A 20,446-nucleotide genomic window follows, 5' to 3' on the forward strand; every position below is an offset into this window, starting at 1 on the left:
CTTTGTTTCAGCTCAGGTCATGATCTCAAGGTTTGTGAGTTCAAGCTCTGCATTAGGCTCTGCACTGATAGCACAGAGCCTGCTTGGGATTCCCTTTCTCCCTCACTCTCTGCCCCTCCCCCACTTGCTCATGCTCTTTCTCTGTCTCTCCCTCAAAATTAAAAAATAGACTTTAAAAAATAAATAAAATTGGGCGCCTGGGTGGCTTAGTCGTTTAAGCGCCCGACTTTCGCTTGGGTCATGATCTCGCGGTTCGTGGGTTCGAGCCCCGCATCGGGCTCTGTGCTGACTGCCAGTTCAGAGCCTGGAGCCTATTTCAGAGTCTGTATCTCCCTCTCTCTCTGACCCTCCCCTGCTCAAACTGTCTCTCTCTCTCTCTCTCTCTCTCTCCTAGAAATAAATTTTAAAAAATAAAATAAAATAAAAAAATAAAAAATAAATAAAATCATTTGTACAGCAAAAGGAAGCCACCAAAAAGGCAATCTAGTGAATGAGAGAAGATATTTGCAAATGACATATCCAATAAGAGGTTAATATGCAAAATATATAATTTATACAACTCAACAGCAAAATCATACCAAATATGATTTTTAAATGGGCAAGGGCTCTGAATATTTTTCTAAAGAAAATATGGAAGTGGCTAACAGACACATGAAAAGATGGTCAACATCACTCATCATCAGGGAAATGCAAATCAAAACCACAATGAGCTATCACCTCACACCAGTCAAAATGGCTAGTGTCAAAAAGACATGAAATAACAAGTGTCAGTGAGGATGTGCAGAAAAAGAAACCTTCGTGCACTGTTGATATGAGTATAAACTGGTGCAACCACTGCGGAAAGCAGAACAGAGGTTCCTCAAATAATTAAAAAGAGAACCACCCTATGATCCATTAATTCCAATGCTGGGTAACTACCCAAAGAAAACAAAAACACTAATTGGAAAAGATATATGCACCCGTGTGTTTACTGCAGCATTATTTACAATAGTCAAGATATGGAAGCAGCCCAAGTGTCCACTGATAGATGAGTGAATAAAGATATGGTATACATATATACACAATGGAATATTATTCATCCATAAAAAAGAATGGGATCTTACTATCTGTGACTACATGGATGGATCAAGAGGGTACTATGCTAAGTTAAATTAGACAGAGAAAGACAAATACCATATGATTTCACTTACATGGAGAGCCTAAAAAATAAAACAAAAAGTCAGATTCAGATGCAGAAAACTGGTGGTTGCCAGAGGGGAAGTGGGTGTGTGATAAGCGAAAGAGGATTAAGAGGTACAAAGTATTATACCAGTATTAAGTCACGGAGATGAAAAGTACAGATAGGGGGCGCCTGGGTGGCTCAGTCGGTTGAGTGTCTGACTTTGGCTCAGGTCATGATCTCACAGTTCATGGATTCGAGCCCTGAGTGGGGCTCTGTGCTGACAGCTAGCCCCAAGCTGGGAGCCTGCTTTAGATTCTTTGTCTCCCTTTCTCTCTGACCCTCTGACCTGCTCATGCTCGCTCGCTCTCTCTCTCTCTCTCTCTCTCTCTCAGGAAATAAATAAAACATTAAAAAAAATTTATTAAGTACAGATAGGGAATACAGTCAATAATATTGTAATAACAATGTATTGTGACAGATGATAATTACATTTATCATGATGAGCAGTGAGTAATGCATAGAATTGTCAAATCACAAATCACTATGTTGCACACTTGAAGCTAATGGCAACTATACTTCAACAATAAAAAAAAAGATAAAAAGAGATGATGGCTGCATTGGGGGGGACGTCTATCTTTATTTTCTTACTTTTCCACAATTAACATTTAACAATAAGAAAAAGAACTTTTTTTTTTTAATGTTTTATTTATTTCTGAGAGAGAGAGAGAGAGAGAGAGAGAGAGAGACAGTGTGAGAAGGGGAGGGTCAGAGAGAGAGGGAGACACAGAATGTGAAGCAGGCTCCAGGCTCTGAGCTAGCTGTCAGCACAGAGCCTGACGCGGGGCTCGAACCCACGAACCGTGAGATCATGACCTGAGCCGAAGTCGGACGCTTAACCAATGGAGCTACCCAGGCACCCCAAGAAGCCTCTTTATTTATAACTTAGTATCATCAATTCTCTGAGCCACTCAGGCGCCCCAAGAACTTTTTTTTTTTAATTGAGATATAATTTACATACCATAAAATGGACCCTTTTACACTAGAACTCAGGTTTTAGCATATTCACTAAGTTGCACAGTCATCTCCACTATCTAATTCCAGAACATTTTCATCAGCCCCAAAAGAAACCCAGTACCCACTAGCACTCACTCCTATGCCCCATCTCCCTGGCAGCCACCAATCTACTTTCTGTGTCTATGCATTTCCTTCTTCTAGACATTTCATGAAAACAGAATCATGCAGTATGTGGCCTTTTCTGTCTGGTTTCTCTCACTTAGAATGTTTTCAATGTTCATCTATGTTGTACTAAGAATCGGTACTTCATTCTTCTTTATAGCTAAATAATACTCCTTTATATGGGAATACCACACTTTGTTTATCCATTCATCACCTGATGGATATTTGGGTTCCCATTTTGGGCTATTATGAATAACACTTCTACTGCTAAGAACATGCATGTACAGGTTTTGGTGTAAGCATTTGTTTTCAATTCTTCCAGGTTTATACCTAGGAATGGAATTGTTAAGTTGTGTGGCAATTTGGTGCTTAATTTTTTGATACACTGACATATTGTTTTCCAAAGAGTATGCACCATTTCACATTCCCACCAGCAATACGCCCTCCTGCAGAATGAAGGTGCCAAGCAATTCTCTCCAGGGCAGTTCAAAAAGATGATGTCCAGAGGTATCACCACAAAAGTGGCCCCAGGTACACTGCACACCTGCACAGCATTCTATTAGCTAGAAAACACATGTCCAGGCAGACTGGATGGCATGGAGCTTGCTTTCAAATCTTTTGTCTCTCATATTTGTATAGTTCTTTAGAGTGGAGAGTGTGTCCACATGCATGATCCCTAGTTTAAGCAGGAACTCCTGCTTTCTCTGTTAATTATGGTTTCATGTTCTATCCTCTCTCCATCATTTCACTTGTATATTTTATGTCATAATCACAACAACTACTTTGAAATCACCTGACACCTGAATGGTTCCACTCCCACTGCCAGTCCTTCCTATGACTTGCCCATGGATGGTCCTTTATTTTCACTCATCTCTCAGTGTCTCCCAATGGTTTCCGCTGCCGCCGGAATGGTGCATGGGTATAGCAAAAGCTGCACACAAGGTGTGTCCTTACACAACTGAAAAGAATTTCTGCTGAGAATAAAATTTTTTGGTCAAAACTTTTTCCCTCAAAACTCTACAGGTACTGCCCCACCACCCCCTGGCACCTATGCCGTAGGTAAACCTGAGCCTCGCTAATTTTTTTTCTTTGATTTAAAGGTTCCTTCTGCCAGGATGCTAATGGTGTCCTCTCCTATTTTGCTAATTTTGCCTGGCTCATGATGAGCCCTTGTAATCTACAGATTCAGGTCCTTCTTCAGAAGAATTGAGGCTTCCTTCTATGCTGTTTGTTCTGGTCTCCAGGCTGGTCTGTCATCCACACCTGTTGTTTTCTTGTCCCTTCTGAGCGCAGCAGTGTGTCCTCCTCCTGACCCCCTGACATACCGCAGTGCCACAGTCCCAAACGCTGGCACCATGTGCTTCATTTCCTTCTGTGCTTTTAAGTCCACAAGCTCCTTTCCCATCTCCATCTGTTGATTCATCATCTTACCTTTCACAGCATCTCCAACTTCTCGGAGAGGGCAAAGAAGACATTTGAAGCTGGGAAACCTTCTGCCTGAAGCTTGCTCTTCCTCTCTTTCTTGCACACCTTGCTTACTTCCCTTTACGTCACGGGATCTTCTCAGTGCATCCCCTCTGGTGTTTGCTCTTCCATTGTTCATCCTTAAATGAGGACATGTGAGACCTGATATGCTATTTACCCAAAATTTGTAGACATATTCCCTTCAGTCCCCTCTCTACTCACCCTAATGGATTCAAGGTTCCTTGGACAGGGTTGTGGGTGAAGGCCCAGCACTGCATCTGGCACTCATCAACTGGGACCACTCTTTAGTGTGCCTCAGTTTTCTCTTCTATAAAACTGGATAGTTGAGCTCATCTTTCAACACCCTTCAGCTCTACATTTTTATGGTACGCGTAACACATCAGACAGATTTAAAAGTTTCATTAATTTGGAACCAATTATCAAGGATTTTGCTCAACATATGTAGAAAAAACTAATAACCTATTTCTTAAGAAAAACTCATTGTACTTTACTTCAAGCTAAGCAAACCACAAATATTAAGCTCAAGAAATAGATTTCATTTGATTATACATAAGAAAAAAGAGAATTATAAACAATTTACCAAAAGCTAGCAGAGTACATGCCCCAGGGATGTACTGGGTATGAAATGTATACAAGAACAAAGAAAACATGAAATGTATACAAGAAGGCCCAAGTTCAGTGCCTGGTGGCTGAGTTGGGATCTCACGGTTCATGAGTCCGAGCCCCACATTGGGCTCCCTGCTCTCAGTGCAGAGCCTGCTTCAGATTCTCTGTCTCTCTTTTTCTCTGCCCCTCCCTATGCTCTCTCAAATAAATAAATAAATAAACAAACAAATAAATAATATATTTTTAAAAACTTTTTTTTAAAAAAAGGCAGAAGCTATACACAAGCAATTGAGAGTCAGCCTTTCTCTTCCTGTCCAGCTGCCCAGAACCCAATCAATTCCATAACCTTCAGTCTTGTTGAAACCAGGTGGGAACACTGTAATAAACATGTCATCACTGGATCTGTCTTTTCAGAACCCACAGACATAAGGGATAATAGCACTGGCTGAGAGCTTCCTATTGGCGCACACTCTGCACACATTATCCCATTTAATCCTGGCAAGCACCTGTTAGGGCACTCACTCCTCCATGGTCTCTGACACTCCAATATGTCCCACTGGGCATGTTAAATGGAGCCAGTAATGGTGAGGCTGGCCTCTCACCATTCCCAATAACCATCTTCATCCGCTTCTTTCATAACAGAAATTCTGGTTTGTAGATGGACACATGGCTTCCCTGAATAGAGATTACATTTCCCAACCTCCCTTACTTCTAGGTGTAGCCAACCTAGGTGTGCTTGCAGTGGGCAACCTTGAGGAATGACACAATATCTCCCTCAGGGCCAAAAAGCAAGCTTGCTAAGTGCCTGGAATAAAGCAGCTGGTGCCCCAGCTCAGTGTTTCTCGGCCCTGACACAGAAGCACACCATCCATCTGGGCCCATGGCATCACCCCCACAGAATGTGGGAGAAGGGAAATAGACACACACACTCATGTTTATGCTAGCAGTGAAGTCCTTTGTCTCTGACTCAGGCATCACACATACAAAAAGATAGAAAGTAGTCAGGGGAAGTTCTCCCTCCTAACTTGCCCCAACCTGAATCCTGTAACCCACCCCTCCTAGACAGCATAACAGAGCTCTGTACACATCTTCCCATCTTTAACTACAGGTTGTGTTCTTTAACTCAAACTCATATGGAGTATCCAATACTCTATGTGGTCAAGCTTAGCAATTCCTTCTGGCATTGAAAGTCAAATGCCCCAACAATGTAATAACCATTCCTTCCCTTGCTATTGTGTTAACTCCTGGTGGCTCATGAATTAAGCTCCTGTGCATGTTAGCAAAGAAATCATTTCTTGGGGCACCTGGGTGGCTTAGTTGGTTAAGCATCCAACTTTCACTTAGGTCATGATCTCACGGTTCGTGGGTTTGAGCCCCGCGTCGGGCTCTGTGCTGACTGCCAGCTCAGAGCCTGGAGCCTGTTTCGGTCTGTGACTCCCTCTCTCTCTGATCCTCCCCTGCTCACGCTGTCTCTCTCTCTCTCCTAGAAATAAATAAAACATTTAAAAAAAAAAAAACTTCAAAAGAAAAAAAAGAAATCATTTCTTTTCCAGGAGTCTATTTTCCTGCTCTTACCCAAGCACCATATGAAATTAGTAAATTACTGCTTTATAATAAGTTGTGAAGGTTCAATCATTTATAGGCCATATATATCAAGGTGATCTACTGTGAGACTCCACATCTGTTAAATGGGGCCAATAATGGTGAGACTAGCCCCTCACCATTCCCAACAACCATCCTCGTCTCCTTTCGTAACAGAAATTCTGGTTTGTAGATGCACACATGGCTTCCCTGAATAGAGATTATATTTCCCAACCTCCCTTACAGCTAGGTGTGGCCATAAGCCCAAGATCAGGCCAATGGGATGCAAGAAATATCATGCACAAATTCTGGAAAGTGGACCTCAAAGGCTGGAATGCAGATGCAAAAGCTAGAACTCCAGCAGCCATTTCAGGCCTTGAAGTGACTTCAGATTTAGAAGCCATTCCCAAGATAGCCTTATGATGGAACAACAAGATAGAAGGAAGCTAAGTCCCTAACCATGTAGGCTCTATACCTACCCTGAGCTGATTATCTCTTGACTTCTCCCACATAAGAGAGAAATTTCTATCTTATTTATATCTTTGTTATTTTAGTTTTCTGTCACTTATATTCCAAACTACAAAAATGACTCCCTCATAGGGACAGAAATAAATGTTATATGAGAATATATATCACAAAAGATATCCAATAGATGTCAATTTTTATATTCCCCAACTAAGGGTCTAGCACTATTTTTACACATAGCAGACAAACTCAAACATTTGTTGAAATGAAAAGGACCAGAGGAATGAAGGCCATTTCAGTGCCCTAAAATTTTTTTAATGTTTTTACCAACTTATTTTCCCAGATGAATATCACTATTTTACCAAGTTTTATAGATTACCTCATTGGAATTGCCAACATTTGGAGATATGGTATTGTCACTATTACTATGTGTAGACTTCCCTGGAAAGAGCCAGAAATTAATTGCTTGATCAACTGATTGATTTTCATCTTATCCATTCAAGAAACATTCTCCCCCCATGCTACCCTATAACCTGAATCCTGTAACCCACCTCTCCTAGATCCTATAACGGAGCTCCAAAAAAACATTTAATAAAAGGCTACTCAGTAACAAGCCTTGTCATAAAAGTGAGACTGTGGCATTAACAATCAAACATTAAGGTAAATAATCTATAATGCCACCTCCCCCAATATCCACCAAAATACTCACAGAGATAGAAGACGTGATACAAATCTATACCATTACTAACAACTAAAGCTAATGTGCTATTTTGTCCTTACCACCTCCAATTACTGATCCAGGATCAACAGCTGAGCCTATTATTGCTTAAGTGCTTTACATCATACGTGTGCTACATTGGTGGGGTTTAGTCCAGTGAAATCAGCAGAGGTACTCATGCAAGGATCGTATTATCATCATCACTATTACTACTGTCATTTATTGAACCATTACTCTGTGACAAACACTTTGTCAAGCACCTTTTCTGTACCACTGAGTCCTTACAAAAATTCTCTAAGATGGGTATTGCTATCACACCCATTTAACATGAGAAAACTCACTCTAGTGAGTGAGGCCCCAGAAGGTCAGGTAACTTACCTAAGGACACTGTCAATAAGAGTATCTTCAAATAATAAATTAGAGTATATTCACTGGCTGTGGTAATGAGTCCTTGGGCAAAGGCAGGATTTGAACCCAGCTCAGTCAGGCCCATATTCTAAACCACTTCTCTATATTCTATCCCACAAGAGCTGAACAGCATTTTATGTTCTGTACTGGTACACGTACTCCCATCCACTGATCTGCTCCCTTCTCTTTGCTAAGCATTGAGGTTTTCTAACTCAATGAACATTAATCTTTTTTCTTTCTCCTTTTGTGAGAGGCAAGTGGCTTTGTATCAGGGTGGTGGGCCCCGATATTAAGGATAGCCACTCACCTCCAATTATCCCTGATCCTTTCTCAGCACTCTTGAGCTGTGGTTTTCAGCACCAGGGCCAGTGCCAACCAGGTCTCTGCCTCTGCCCTGTACTCCCAGGTCTTTGGGTCAGGGTATTACTTAAAGACACATGTGGGATCATACATCAGATTCTCGTTGGCTCTTCACGGGGTTATGTAAGCTGGCCTCTGTCAGGCATTTAGGCCTACCAGGGGAATGGACTTCCACTTTTGTCAATATAGGACGCCCTTCATGAGCAGTCTGGGTAAATCTCATGTACACTAACTCTGACACCCATCTGTAAATTCTAAAAATTGTATACCAGGCTCTGACCTCCTGCCCAAGCTCAGGACACATAGGGAACCAAGAACACACACCCCAGTCATGGGGCTCCCACATCACCTTAGTCCAGTCTGCATGGTTTTGTCATCTTCCAGGACTTCCTCCCTGAGCTCTGATAGCTCCCATTCCTGGGATTTAGACACACACCCTTCCTACTGAGGTTGCAGACCTATCCTGAACCTCAGAAAGCTGGACAGGGCCCCAACTTTCCTGCTTCAGGAATCAGAGATTTAAAACCAAAAGAGCAGCAAGAGCAGACATGGTGCACAGCCTGAGGTCTGAGGGAAGAGGAAGGGTTGAGACACTGGCCGCAGCCAAGAGCATCCCTTGGTCTTTTGCACACGGAAGTAAAGAGAACTAATGCTGGACTGTCTCCAACATTAGTGAAAATACAAGTGTCAATGGGAAGCCTGGGGCACCCAGCTTCAGGGGCAGAGGCCCAGCAGAGAGGGGATGCCCCAGCCACCAGTTTCCATACCATCATCTTCCTATGTTACTCCTTCCTCACTGACCTTCCTCCTGCTCCTTCTCTGACTCTTCCATGTGCTCCACCCCTCGTGCTGGTGCTCCCCAGCACTCCAGCCAGGATCCTGTGCCCACTATGCAGAAACTTCCTGGGTGACCCATCCCTCCCCTATCACTCTGGGCCAGCTATCCAAGGATGACCCCAAGTCTCTCTTGACCAGGAGGGCGTCGGAGCGACCTGTGAAGACTCTACAACGTACAGATGACCAGTCTCTCTCCCCCAAACACCACTGAGGATCCTGATGTTCCACAGACTGAGGACCACTGCTCGGGCCCAGATCTCTCTCTGAGCTCCAGACAAGCAGGCTAGCTGCCGAGATGCTGTCCCACAGGCCTCCCAAACTCAGCTTGGCTGTTGCCAAAACTGAATTCACTAATTCCTCCTCCTCAACCCCAATACCCCTTTCATGTTCCTTATCTCTGCAACTGGCCCAGCTCTTAATATGACTAAAGTGAGAAGCCCTGATGTTGCCCTCCCATCCAGTAAGTCTACAAGAAAGGAGGCCTCCACCTCAGTTGCTCCCAAACCTGCCCCTTCCTCTCTATTCCCATGGCCAAGTTCAGAGGCAACAACCCCGCACTCAGCTCCCCCACACCAACCATCCTCTGCACCAGGTCACAACCGGCAGTGATTCCCTCCTCCTGACACTCTGAAACAGTTCTCTGCTGGCCACAGGACACCATCTGAACTCCCAAGCACTGCCTTCAAGTCCCTCTGAGAACTGACTCTAAACCACACTTCGGGGGCGCCTGGGTGGCTGAGTCGGTTGGGCGTCTGACTTCGGTTCAGGTCATGATCTCACGGTTCAGGTCATGATCTCACAGTTCATGGGTTTGAGCCCCACATCAGGCTCTGTGCTAACAGCTCAGAGCCTGGAGCCTGCTTCGGGTTCTGTGTTTCCCTTGCTCTCTGCTCCTCTTCCGCTCACACTCTGTCTCTCTCTCTCTCAAAAATTAATAAACATTAAAAAATAGTAATAAAATAAGCCACACCTCTGACCTCTTCCTCTGCCAGCTTCTCCTCCCCATGTTCATTCATGAGCTTCACACTCCAGCAAGGCCACACGGCTCACCATTCCTGACACACAGCATGTTCTCTCCTGCTCCTGTTACTCTGCAATCTGTGGCCTCTGTCTGTGTCCCTCTGCCTGGGAAACTGAAAATCTATCTTTAAGATCCTGTGAGTCTGGTTCCATCCCATGAGTGTCCACTTCCACCAATTGCCGTCCCTGACGTCCCTGACCCAGCACAGCCCTCATCTCTTTACTCCCGTGTGTCAGGTCCGTGGACTCCTGAGGGCAAAGCCTGCAGCGCCGAGCCCAGGTGCAAGCTCAGGAAATGTGGAATGAAAACCACTAACGAGATCAAGAAGCAAAGAAAGCAACCAGTCTTGACGGCAATAAAAATAAAGCCAACTGCTCTCCGGGAAGCCACGACAAGCACTGTCTCAGGAATAGACGCTTTGGGTGATAGATGTGAGTTCTGAAAAACAGGAGTCGGCAAGTACAGAGCCTGTTGGGGATGCCTGCACAGGTCAAGAAAACAGCACCAGGACCACCACCCACCGGGGTGTGAACACTACAGAGCCTCCCTCGCCCTCAGTGCTCCAGCCACACTGGCTCTCCGTTAGGTCTGGAATTCACCATGCCCTTGTCCCAACTGGGACCATGACCATGCAGCCACCACTTGTTCACCTGGTCAAGTCCAACTAACCTTTCCTGTGGGAAGCTGCGGGCCTTCCCAGCCGGTAAAGCTGCCCTGTTTACGGCCGGCAGGCACCTTGTACTCCTCCTCTGTAGCCATCGTCAGTGCTGCAATTAATGTTTTCTATACTTGTTATCATTTTTGTACTGCTTTTTATACTTCTTTAACTTTGCTGTAGGTTAATGAGTTAAAAGAGAGCAAGGACCAGACTCATCTCTTTCTGTACTGTGGCCCCACACTCAGCAGACCCTGAACAGAACTGGATGGATTATGGATGGATGGACGGACAGATAGACAGATGGTCTGATAGGCAGGGAGGTATAGAAAATAGGTAAGAACAAGGAATAAGGTTGCCTTTTGTTGCTGGCACCATACTTTCATATCATCCAGCTCTCTTCAATCTGACTCAACCCTCATGAAGCAATCTCAGATTTTAAAACTGGGGCTTCCTGGGGTGCCTGAGGGACTCAATTGGTTGAGCATCTGATTTTGGCTCAAGTTGTGATCTCCCGGTTCTTGAGTTCGAACCCCACGTTGGGCTCTCTGCTGTCAATGCGGAGCCCACTTCATATCCTCTGTCCCCCTGCTCTCTCTCTCTCTCTCAAAAATAAACATATGAAATAAAATAAATACAATAAGTTAATAAAATGAAATAAAATATAAAACAGGGGCTTTCCTACTGAAGAAAGGCTGCACACACACCAGTGATGTTCCTGTTTTATGGAAAGCAGGAGTCAGAACAAACTGACACTCTACCCATTCTAGCTTCATATCCGGTGATTTTTCTAATAATACCAGGCTGCTTTCTCCGTTCCACAAGGATATTGGCTATATTGATAAAACTAGGTTCCAAAAATCTCTAGCCTTTAAGAAGCCAGTACGCATATTGCCAAAAGACCCCAAAGCCACCGCCACCAGACCCCAAAGCTGCACATGAAGTAAGTCAGGCCTTAGTTCCTCCAATTCGACGAAGGACTTCGATCCAGGGGTTTTCATCAGAGACAAATGCTTCTTCATGGACATGGTCTACGTGCAATGTTTTATGTCCTGCAGGAAGTTGTTGCGAAAGTGCAACGTACAAATGGATGTGCTAAAGTCCATAGGGTTTGCTGGGTGGAGAATCAGGACGCCTGAGTATGAAACCCTGGCAGTCCCCACCCTCAGCTGCGAGGTGGGAAGAGTGGACTCCACGCCCTGTCACTTTCAGGGCGGACTGACACTGAATCTGACGAGTGCAAAGTCCACAACAGGGCTCACTGCAGAAGAGCCCTGTAGCAGCTATCCCCAAAGAGAAAGTAGAAAAATAAGCTAACTAGAGCAACCTGGCAGGCTTGAAAATAGCAAGAGAATGCTCTCTATCAATCATCAAATAACTTCGAATATTATCAAAGCTTCCCAACAAGAACTAATTCAAATCTTAGCTGTCAACCAATCAGCACACGCATTAGTAATTACTGTACTTTAGACATTTACAAGGCAGAAGTCCCTAGGATGAAACCAGAGGTTAAAAGCCTCACTGCAAATTGCACTCCTTAAGTTCCATTATCAGAAATTAAAATAACTAAACCTAAGAGAAAGTATTACAGTACCTTTTTCAGTAAATCCCTATTTCCTTATCTCACCTATGGCTCCTCCAGTGTCAGGATCCACACCTTGAGAGAGCAAGAAAAGACAACGGAGGAGCCCTTGGCTTCTCCCACAGCTACATCTTGGGCATCTGTTAAGCCTCTCTGAGCTTCCATTTTCTCCTATGCACCTCAAAGATGGCTTTTTAAGAATCAATATGAGCCTGAAAAAACAGGTGTCAAGAGACTTTGTAAACTGTTGAGATATTTTATAAGGAAGGGATCTCAGATCCAGTAACGTTCTCATTTCATAGATTCAAATCAGTTACTGGACACTCACCATTTACTTCATTTATTCATTCAACAAACACTTACGGGGTACCTGCTATGTGCCAGAAGCTATGCCAGGCCTTAAAGACCCAATGGTGAGCAAAGCGGCCCCATCCAGGATCTGACAGCACCACAGGAGACAGGCATCACCAACACTGCACGACAAAGCAGACTGTTACACGACAAAGCAGGCCATGCTATGATCTTGTCTTTTTTCTAAGGGAGATCAGAAGCCACCGAAGGGTTTGAAGCAGAGGGAACAACATACAACTCACTCTGGCTGCCTCGTACTAGCCCTGGGCTGGGCCCAGGACACAGCAAGAACAAATGCAGGCTCTTACTCTACAAAAGCAGGGCGGGGGAGGGTGGGGTTACCAGGAAGTCATCCATCATTAGTCACACAGTGTTATTACACACCACAGCAGGGTGCTGTGGGAGCCTGGTGGGGGACAGTTTAGAAATGCTAGTGGGCCGAAGTGTTGGAGGCATGGTTGCTCAGAGGAAAAACAAATCCAAACACAGCTACAGAAAGGACACACAATAAAAAATATCTCAAAATGGTCAAGGTCACCAAGTCCACATAACAAACTTTAGTGCCACAAAAAGAGACAGAGAGTATTCTCCTGGATTTATTAACTTGTTTTCCATAAATATTTAATTACCCAGAAATGTATCAAAAGCACAGACTTCTCTTGACCTAATTATCAAGCTTATACAAGAGTGGGTGAGAATTATTATATCCAATAAACACGAATTTAATTATACTCATCAGTCTTTCTTTCATCTCTAAGAAGATGATTTCCAAAGAAATCTGACTGTTGAGGCCAAATATTTAAATTTCTTCTGATTAGTCAAGTAATTATCTTCACCTTAAAATAAAACCGTGTAATAAAAATATTTAAATCGTAATCTTTTTAAATTTTTTTAATGTTTATTTATTGTTGAAGGAGAGAGACAGAGCGTGAGCAGGGGAGGGGCAGAGAGAGAGAGACAGAATCCGAAGCAGGCTCCAGGCTCTGAGCTGTCAGCACAGAGCCAGCCAGAAGCAGAGCTTGAACTCATGAGCCGTGAGATCATGACCTGAGCTGAAGTCCAACGCTTAACAACCCAGGGGACCCTAAAAATACTTAAATTTTAAAAAGGAAAAACATAATGTGTCATCTGTCCATATTAAAGACCCTCTACTTAAAGTGGAGTCACAGAACAAGGAAACAGAAAGAACCTGGGACACCAGCCTTCATTTCCTGGACCAGCCTGAGACAGGGCCCACCCTCACAGCGAGTCCGTCCTCTCCCTCCCTCACCAACAGCCAACTGCTTTTGTGGGAGGACACGCGTGCATCCGCAGTCCCACCACACGCTGAGTTTCTCCTGCCACTCTAGATGATCCTACTAGCCCCTGCCACCAAGGACATCTGAGTTTTGACATATTCCTTGTGCGATAACTCACAAAACTTCCACAGACAGCCGATTAATATCCCCCAAAAAAGCATTCTGCAAACCCTCTGGCAATGGGTGAAGAGAGATTCCAGCTCACATCCAGTGGGTGCTCATGATGTGTGAACACTATGCTGAGCCCCATTCTGCATCATCTCCTTGAAGCCTGTAAGGAACCATTTGGAGGTAAGTATCACTGTGAAAAGTAAGGGAGATGATTTATTTTCAAAAACACCAAATAAAAGCTGTGCTGTCTAGTTGACAATAGGATTACATTACAACCTATTGGACATATGTGTGAATCCCACCCCCCAGCCCACAATGGAGTCCCAAACCCTCAGACACTTCATTTCCGGATTCTTCTTCCCTTCTCCATGTTGCAAGCTTATTTTCACAGGCTTTGCAATAAGCATGTGCCAAAGAACAAAGGAGGGACTGAGAGTCTCTGTGTCGCTCAGGAAATGTACATTTGTTCCAGTCAGACTACTTTTTGCCTTACACGGGCATAGGTGACTTCAGGGTAAGGCTGTAACCTCTGTAGCGCTCAGCCAATGAGAACTCAGGGGAGGGACTTGCACGTTAGGCGATAAACTGTCTGCTGTAACCACCCCGAGTGTGCCCGCCCATCAGACACTCGCTTGTGCAAGAACATTGAATTGAAACCTGACTTTACTGAGCTCAGAGTCTCTGCATCCCTCCTTTGATCGGGTCAGTGGCTTATTTCCCATACCATCACACTTCCTGTATCAATGAGGAAACAGAGGAGTGGTCACTTGACCAAAGCAACCAGGGTTGTGACTGGCGGACCCAAACCCACATTGGCCTGATTCTAGAGTTTGTACTTTAAGCTCTGATATCAGGAGATAAAGCTACTGCAAAGAACATAATGGATTCAAAAGCTCTGCAGAAAAACTGTGGGACCGTTTGTCATTCTGGGTCTTTATGGCCTCTGCTCTCCTCCAGAAGAGCATGTGAAACAAGCCTGGCTTATGCCTTCCCTTGGGGAAAAGATGTGGAATTGATCAGTGCAGGTGATCCAATGAAGAAAAGGTGCTCACAATGGTGCTGGGCTGGAAGCTACCTTTGAGAAGAGCTTGTGTAAAAAAAGGGAGGGGAACCACTTGTCAACAAACCCATAGCTTGGGGACAACAGGGCCTATGAGGAGTGTCGCTAGGACTCCCTGAGCACTTCGTGATTTCAGAGCTGATTTCTCAGTCACCATGGCCACCACCTTCACCACCCCACTAGCACCATTACCACAACACTAGAAACCAGAGAAAACAGCCAGAGAGGTGCTTCTCAGGGCTCTCAAAGAATCACAGATGACATGTGAGCAGTCTGTAAGCATCAGCTGTCTGTCAGGCACCAGGCTAAACATTCCACTGCATCATTTCAGTGAATCTTCAACAAGAGTCCTAAGTTAGATAACACTGCTAACCCCATTTAACAAATCAGTAAACCAAGACTCACAGACAGGAAGACACTTGCCCAAGGCCTTGTGTGTGGAAGAGCCAGAATTTGAACCCAGGTCTGCCTGGCTCCAGAGCATGAATCTGCTTGGCCCTGTGATTTGAGATCTTCTGTCATAGTCAGTCACCTTCTGGTCACCTTCTGTTTGCATGTGGCTCCTCCACCAATTATGAGCTCCTCAAAGGCAGGGACACAACTCCTTCATCTCCATACATGCCCAGCAGCCAGCAAAGGGTTTAGCCCAATGCAGGAACCCAACAAGGCTGGTGAGTGAGTGGCCACATAAAGGAAGTAAGGCCACCTCTCTTTTTAAGAAAATGGACCTAGAGGGGCGCCTGGGTGGCTTAGTCGGTTAAGCGGCCGACTTTCGCTTAGGTCATGATCTCGCGGTTCGTGGGTTCGAGCCCCGCGTCAGGCTCTGTGCTGACTGCCAGCTCAGAGCCTGGAGCCTGTTTCAGTCTGTGACTCCCTCTCTCTCTGACCCTCCCCTGCTCAGGCTCTCTCTCTCTCTCTCTCTCCTAGAAATAAAAAAAAAAAGAAAAAAAAAAAAAGAAAATGGACCTAGAAATGCCCTCAGGATGCCCCTCACAGATGCCAACCTGACCAACTGTCCACTTCCCCTGGTCAAAATCTACACACCACCTACCCTGCTCCCTGGAGCCTACTCCTCCACAGCCTCACCCCCAGAGAAGGGTGAGAAGACATACTCTGAGGAAAGCCAAGGTGGGCTTCAGCAAGTACCAGCAGGTCATGTTTAGAGCTGTCCTTTTTTCTGCTTCCCCATCTTGTCCTGGAGCTTCTGGAGCAAATAGTTCTTCCTCTCCCACCTCTGAGACTTTTTGGACAAGTATCACCAGCCACATCCAAAGCCTACAGCTAGTATATGGCACAACACACGCCTGTCAGAGTCAGCACCCAAGTACTTAGAAAGTGAAGGAACAGAGCCCAGAAACTGGGTTTCACCAGAAAACTGATGACTTGTCAATAAGAGCTTGCCAACATTCAGTTGGTCCAGAGGTACATCCCAATACACCAAGAGCCTACCCTGAAGACTCAGCAGCAAAGGCAGCAAGAGAGATTCCCTGTGTGGGGAGGAACCCCAGACATAAAGTGATGCATGCCATTACACAGTGCGTGTTCTGATCAAGGCAGACACACAATGAAAGTCAAGGGAGTACAAATAAGAGTGGCCACTTGTGCCTAGAAGAACAGAGTAGGTTTCACAAAGGAGGGGATATTTGACCTGGGAAGCCATTCCCAAATCACCCGGGGAGAAGTCCTTGTTTCCTGCCCCCATGACTCCCCTACTGCTCACCACCCCAACGCTGGGCCCACCATAACTGTTGGGTAATCAGTGACTTCTGTATCTGTCTCCTTACACAGTATGTGAGCATCTCAAGGGCAAGGACTTTGGGCATTGTCCACAGCTCAGTCTCAACTGCCCAGTAAATATCTACTGACAAAAAAACAAAAGAGGCTACTCCAGGTTATTAATACTATGGCAGCTACCCCTTCTTGAGCATCTACTAAGACCTGCTATTGCTGCAAATACTCCGTATGCATGATCTCATTTCCTCCGCACAAAAACCTTAAAAGGCAGATTTTATTATCATTCTCCATTTGCAGATAAGGAAAATGAAATGCAGAAAGATTAGGTAAATTGTCCCAAGTCATACAGCCAGTGAGTAACAGCTGAACTTTGAATCAAGGGCTGAATGGAAAGTCAGTTTTCATTCACTAGTAAACAGATCCCTTTTCCTTTCTCTTTCTGTCATCTGCCCTGCATCCAGATACATGGATTGCCTGTAGTCTATTGTTCAATGGGACCAAAGCCATTTGTTTCCAAGAAAAGAACAAGGGACGTCTCTTGTTATTCTTCTAAACAATGACCGCTAACCATCATTGAGTAAACATCATGGGGAGGGCAGGGGGGACATGGACAAAATTGTGCTCACAACAGGGGCACCTGGGTGGCTCAGTCGAAGCGTCCGACTTCGGCTCAGGTCATGATCTCGCAGTTCGTGGGTTCGAGCCCAGCATCAGGCTCTGTGCTGACAGCTCAGAGCCTGGAGCCTGTTTTGGACCGTGTGTCTCCCTCTCTCTCTGACCCTCCCCTGCTCACGCTGTCTGTCTGTCTCTCTCTCTCTCTCTCTCTCTCAGAAATAAATAAAACATTAAAAAAAATCCTGCTCACAACATCAGGCAAAAACATTTATTAAGAAGGAACTATATGTACCAACCGGAACATATTCCAGTGTTGGGATAATTTCCCAAACAAATCAAGTGAATAAATGAAGGAGAAAGAGTATGTACAGACACTATTCTTCGTGTAAGAAAAAGAATATATACTAAACAAGAAAATGGTAATAGTAGTTGGCTCTAGGGAGAAGGACTGGCAGCTGGAGGCAGGAAAGACCCTCTATAATTTGTTCCCTTTTGAATTACTTGCCTTTTTTTTATGTTTATTCATTTATTTTGAGAGTAAGAGAGACTGCGGGGGTGGGGGGAGGAAAGAGAGAGCGAGCGAGAGAGAGAGCGAGAGAATCACAAGCAGGCTCCACACTGTCAGTGCAGAGCCTGATATGGGGCTTGAACTCATGAATTCCACGAGATCATGACCTGTGACGAAACCAAGAGCTGAACACTTAACAGACTGAGTCACCCAGGCACCCCATGAACTACCTGCTTTTAAAAAGAGAAGCCATGTGTGACTTTTTTTTTACTTCTTATAAAAATAAGATTAAAATCACAATTAAAAAAAAACACTTTTTGCCAGTCCTCTTCCAAATGCTCATATACATATAACTGCAACTGTGAAGAAGTATATACGCTATGAACAAAGCCTGGATGAACTTAATTTGTGGTAAAACAGGACCGTGAAACAGCTTTGGTCTTTCACGCTGAGGTTCACCAACTTCACTAATGTTGCAATATGTTTTTGCAAATAAATCAACAGCATTCAGAAGATAGAGATACAACATACATATAAGCAGCAGGGACAATGTGCCACGGTTCTTCTTAAACCCCTTCATCTGTATTTAATGAGCATCTACTACATGTTAGGCAAAGTGCTAGACAGATTTTTTTTTTTAAAGAACTAAGCAGCAGGTCATTAATTTCCTCCCTCTTGCCTTTCAGGAAAATACGACAACATGCTGATGAGAATGCCAGAGCAAACACCACCCTTGATGTTCACAGTCTCACACCATCCTCACTCAGCCTAGAAAATGGAGGTCTGGCAAAGAGATTTGTTCAAGGCTACACAAGAAGTGAAGGCCTCAGAATTACCAGTCCTGCTCTCCTTACATGCCTCATGCTGTTCTGCTGTGTTGAAAGATGAGGGGACAGAGAGGGGACAAACAGACCCTACCATATCAGGTGCTTTCAGATACCTTGTCTCATTTATTCCAACTTCTCTACGTGGACATGATTATCCTTGTTTCACAAAGAAGGTAAACAAAGCTCTGAGAAGCTGAGAAGTTGGTGCGTAAGGCTTCCAACACAGACCTGGCTTCCAGGCCAGAGCTTTCATCCTCCGTACTAAAGAGGAAAATCCATCTGAAAAGGTAGACTGGGGCCATATCGCAGAGAGCTTCGGGTTCAATATTTTCTATTGATGAAGTTTGTCTCTGATGCTTGGGTACAGTCACTCCAATAATAAGCAATTCAAAGAGTGGATCCCCTCATTATCCAACACATGTTCTAACTTCTGTGGGCCACACCAAGTCTGGGCTTTCCTTTTAACGCACAGAGCACAATGGTATTCTAGAGGGCAGCAATCTCTGAGAATCACTGGCACAGTTTCTGCCAGGACAGAAAGGGACAACTCACACATGCAGCTTCTAGGCCCTCTGGGGCCACACAAGCACAGGCCCCAGTAAGGACCCATCCCTAAGATGCCATTCCCGTGATGCCACTGGGCCACCACCACCCAGGAGAGAGGTAGCCAGAGAGGCCAGCACCACAGTGGCCGGCCTCCAAAGTTCCATACCTCCTAAAGTAAAGAAAAATGCAGGCCAGTGCAGAAGCCTCATTCTCCTGCAATGCAGGTAGGAGAAATGACAGTTTGCTCAAACTGCTAGTGAGTAGAGGTGCTGTGCACCAAAAAGTCACACACACGGGCACAGGACATCTTCTGGATAGGAGGGAGCCCTCTCATCTTGGTTTCTTCTCTCTGCCCCTGTAGGAAGCCACTGAAATCCTCACATTCCCTTCTTTGTAGTGTCTTCCTTCTGGAATGTGGTAAAAGCAGAGTTCCTACCTGGATGGGGAGGAGAAATTCCCTAAGGCTCAAGCCTAAGCCTCATGACCCAGCTCAGAGTCCTCGCTGGGGTTGGGGTCTAAAGGTCAGCAAACAATTAAATGTTCCTCTGTTTCCACCTGCCATTGCTCCCTCAGTGGCCTTAATCCAAGTCATGATCCATCCAAGATAGGACTGAGTCTTTTGGGCACTCTCTGCCATAAACCTCATCCCAAACTCAAACAAGAAAACGGCCTGCTAATTAGAAATACCCTCCTCTTTAATCTCCCAGTCCTGAATCCAGCCTCCCCATTGGCAAAGAGGAGGGAGACTCATAACTTTGGCCCGTGATTTGCTCAGTAAGCATTTTTCCATCCTATCCTCACAAGCCCCCTGGGAGGCACACAAAGCAGGCTGCACACTGCTAGATGCTCCTTTTGCAAAGGAAGACACAAAGCTCAGAGAGGTGAAAGACTCTCCGGGGGTTACACAGAGGCAAAAGCTTCTGAACCCTCATTCCCGTTCTTCCCCCTCACCAGGCTGCCATGTCAGTCTTTCGGAGACTCCCATCGGGAAGATCTGCAGCAGCATCTGGCACCAGGACCCTTCAAGCTTCACGCCAACTACTCTTCCAGCAAGCAACATTTCTCGAACACATTTCTGATCATCGAATGAATGCCAACCACCGACCCCAATCGAGGCATGCCCCCCTCTAACAGCCCACGGAAAGCCCCTGAGATCGTGAAAAACGACGCGCCCCACTTACTGCACAGCGTGGCACAGCCTAATAACCGGGGCGAGCTAAGATCCAAGGCAGCCTCAGGAGAAGCATAGGCAGGCCTGGCCAGCCCCTCTGGCCCAGCGGCAACCCTCGAAGCCTCCAGAATATTCAGAGAGCCCAAAGCTCCCGCGCCCACCCAACCCC

The 20,446-nt window shown here is 45.1% G+C and overlaps 1 protein-coding gene across 7 annotated transcripts in view; it reads right to left on the minus strand.

Annotated features, from left to right (window-relative positions):
• The window catches only part of RALGPS1 (Ral GEF with PH domain and SH3 binding motif 1), a 272,375-nt gene that overhangs the window by 251,228 nt on the left and 701 nt on the right, over nucleotides 1–20,446 (minus strand). The gene's annotated exons all lie outside the window — the stretch shown is intronic.

This window comes from Hyaena hyaena, unplaced genomic scaffold (assembly GCF_003009895.1).
Source record: "Hyaena hyaena isolate Hyena2069 unplaced genomic scaffold, ASM300989v1 scaffold_38, whole genome shotgun sequence".
Classification (NCBI taxonomy): Eukaryota; Metazoa; Chordata; class Mammalia; order Carnivora; family Hyaenidae; genus Hyaena; species Hyaena hyaena.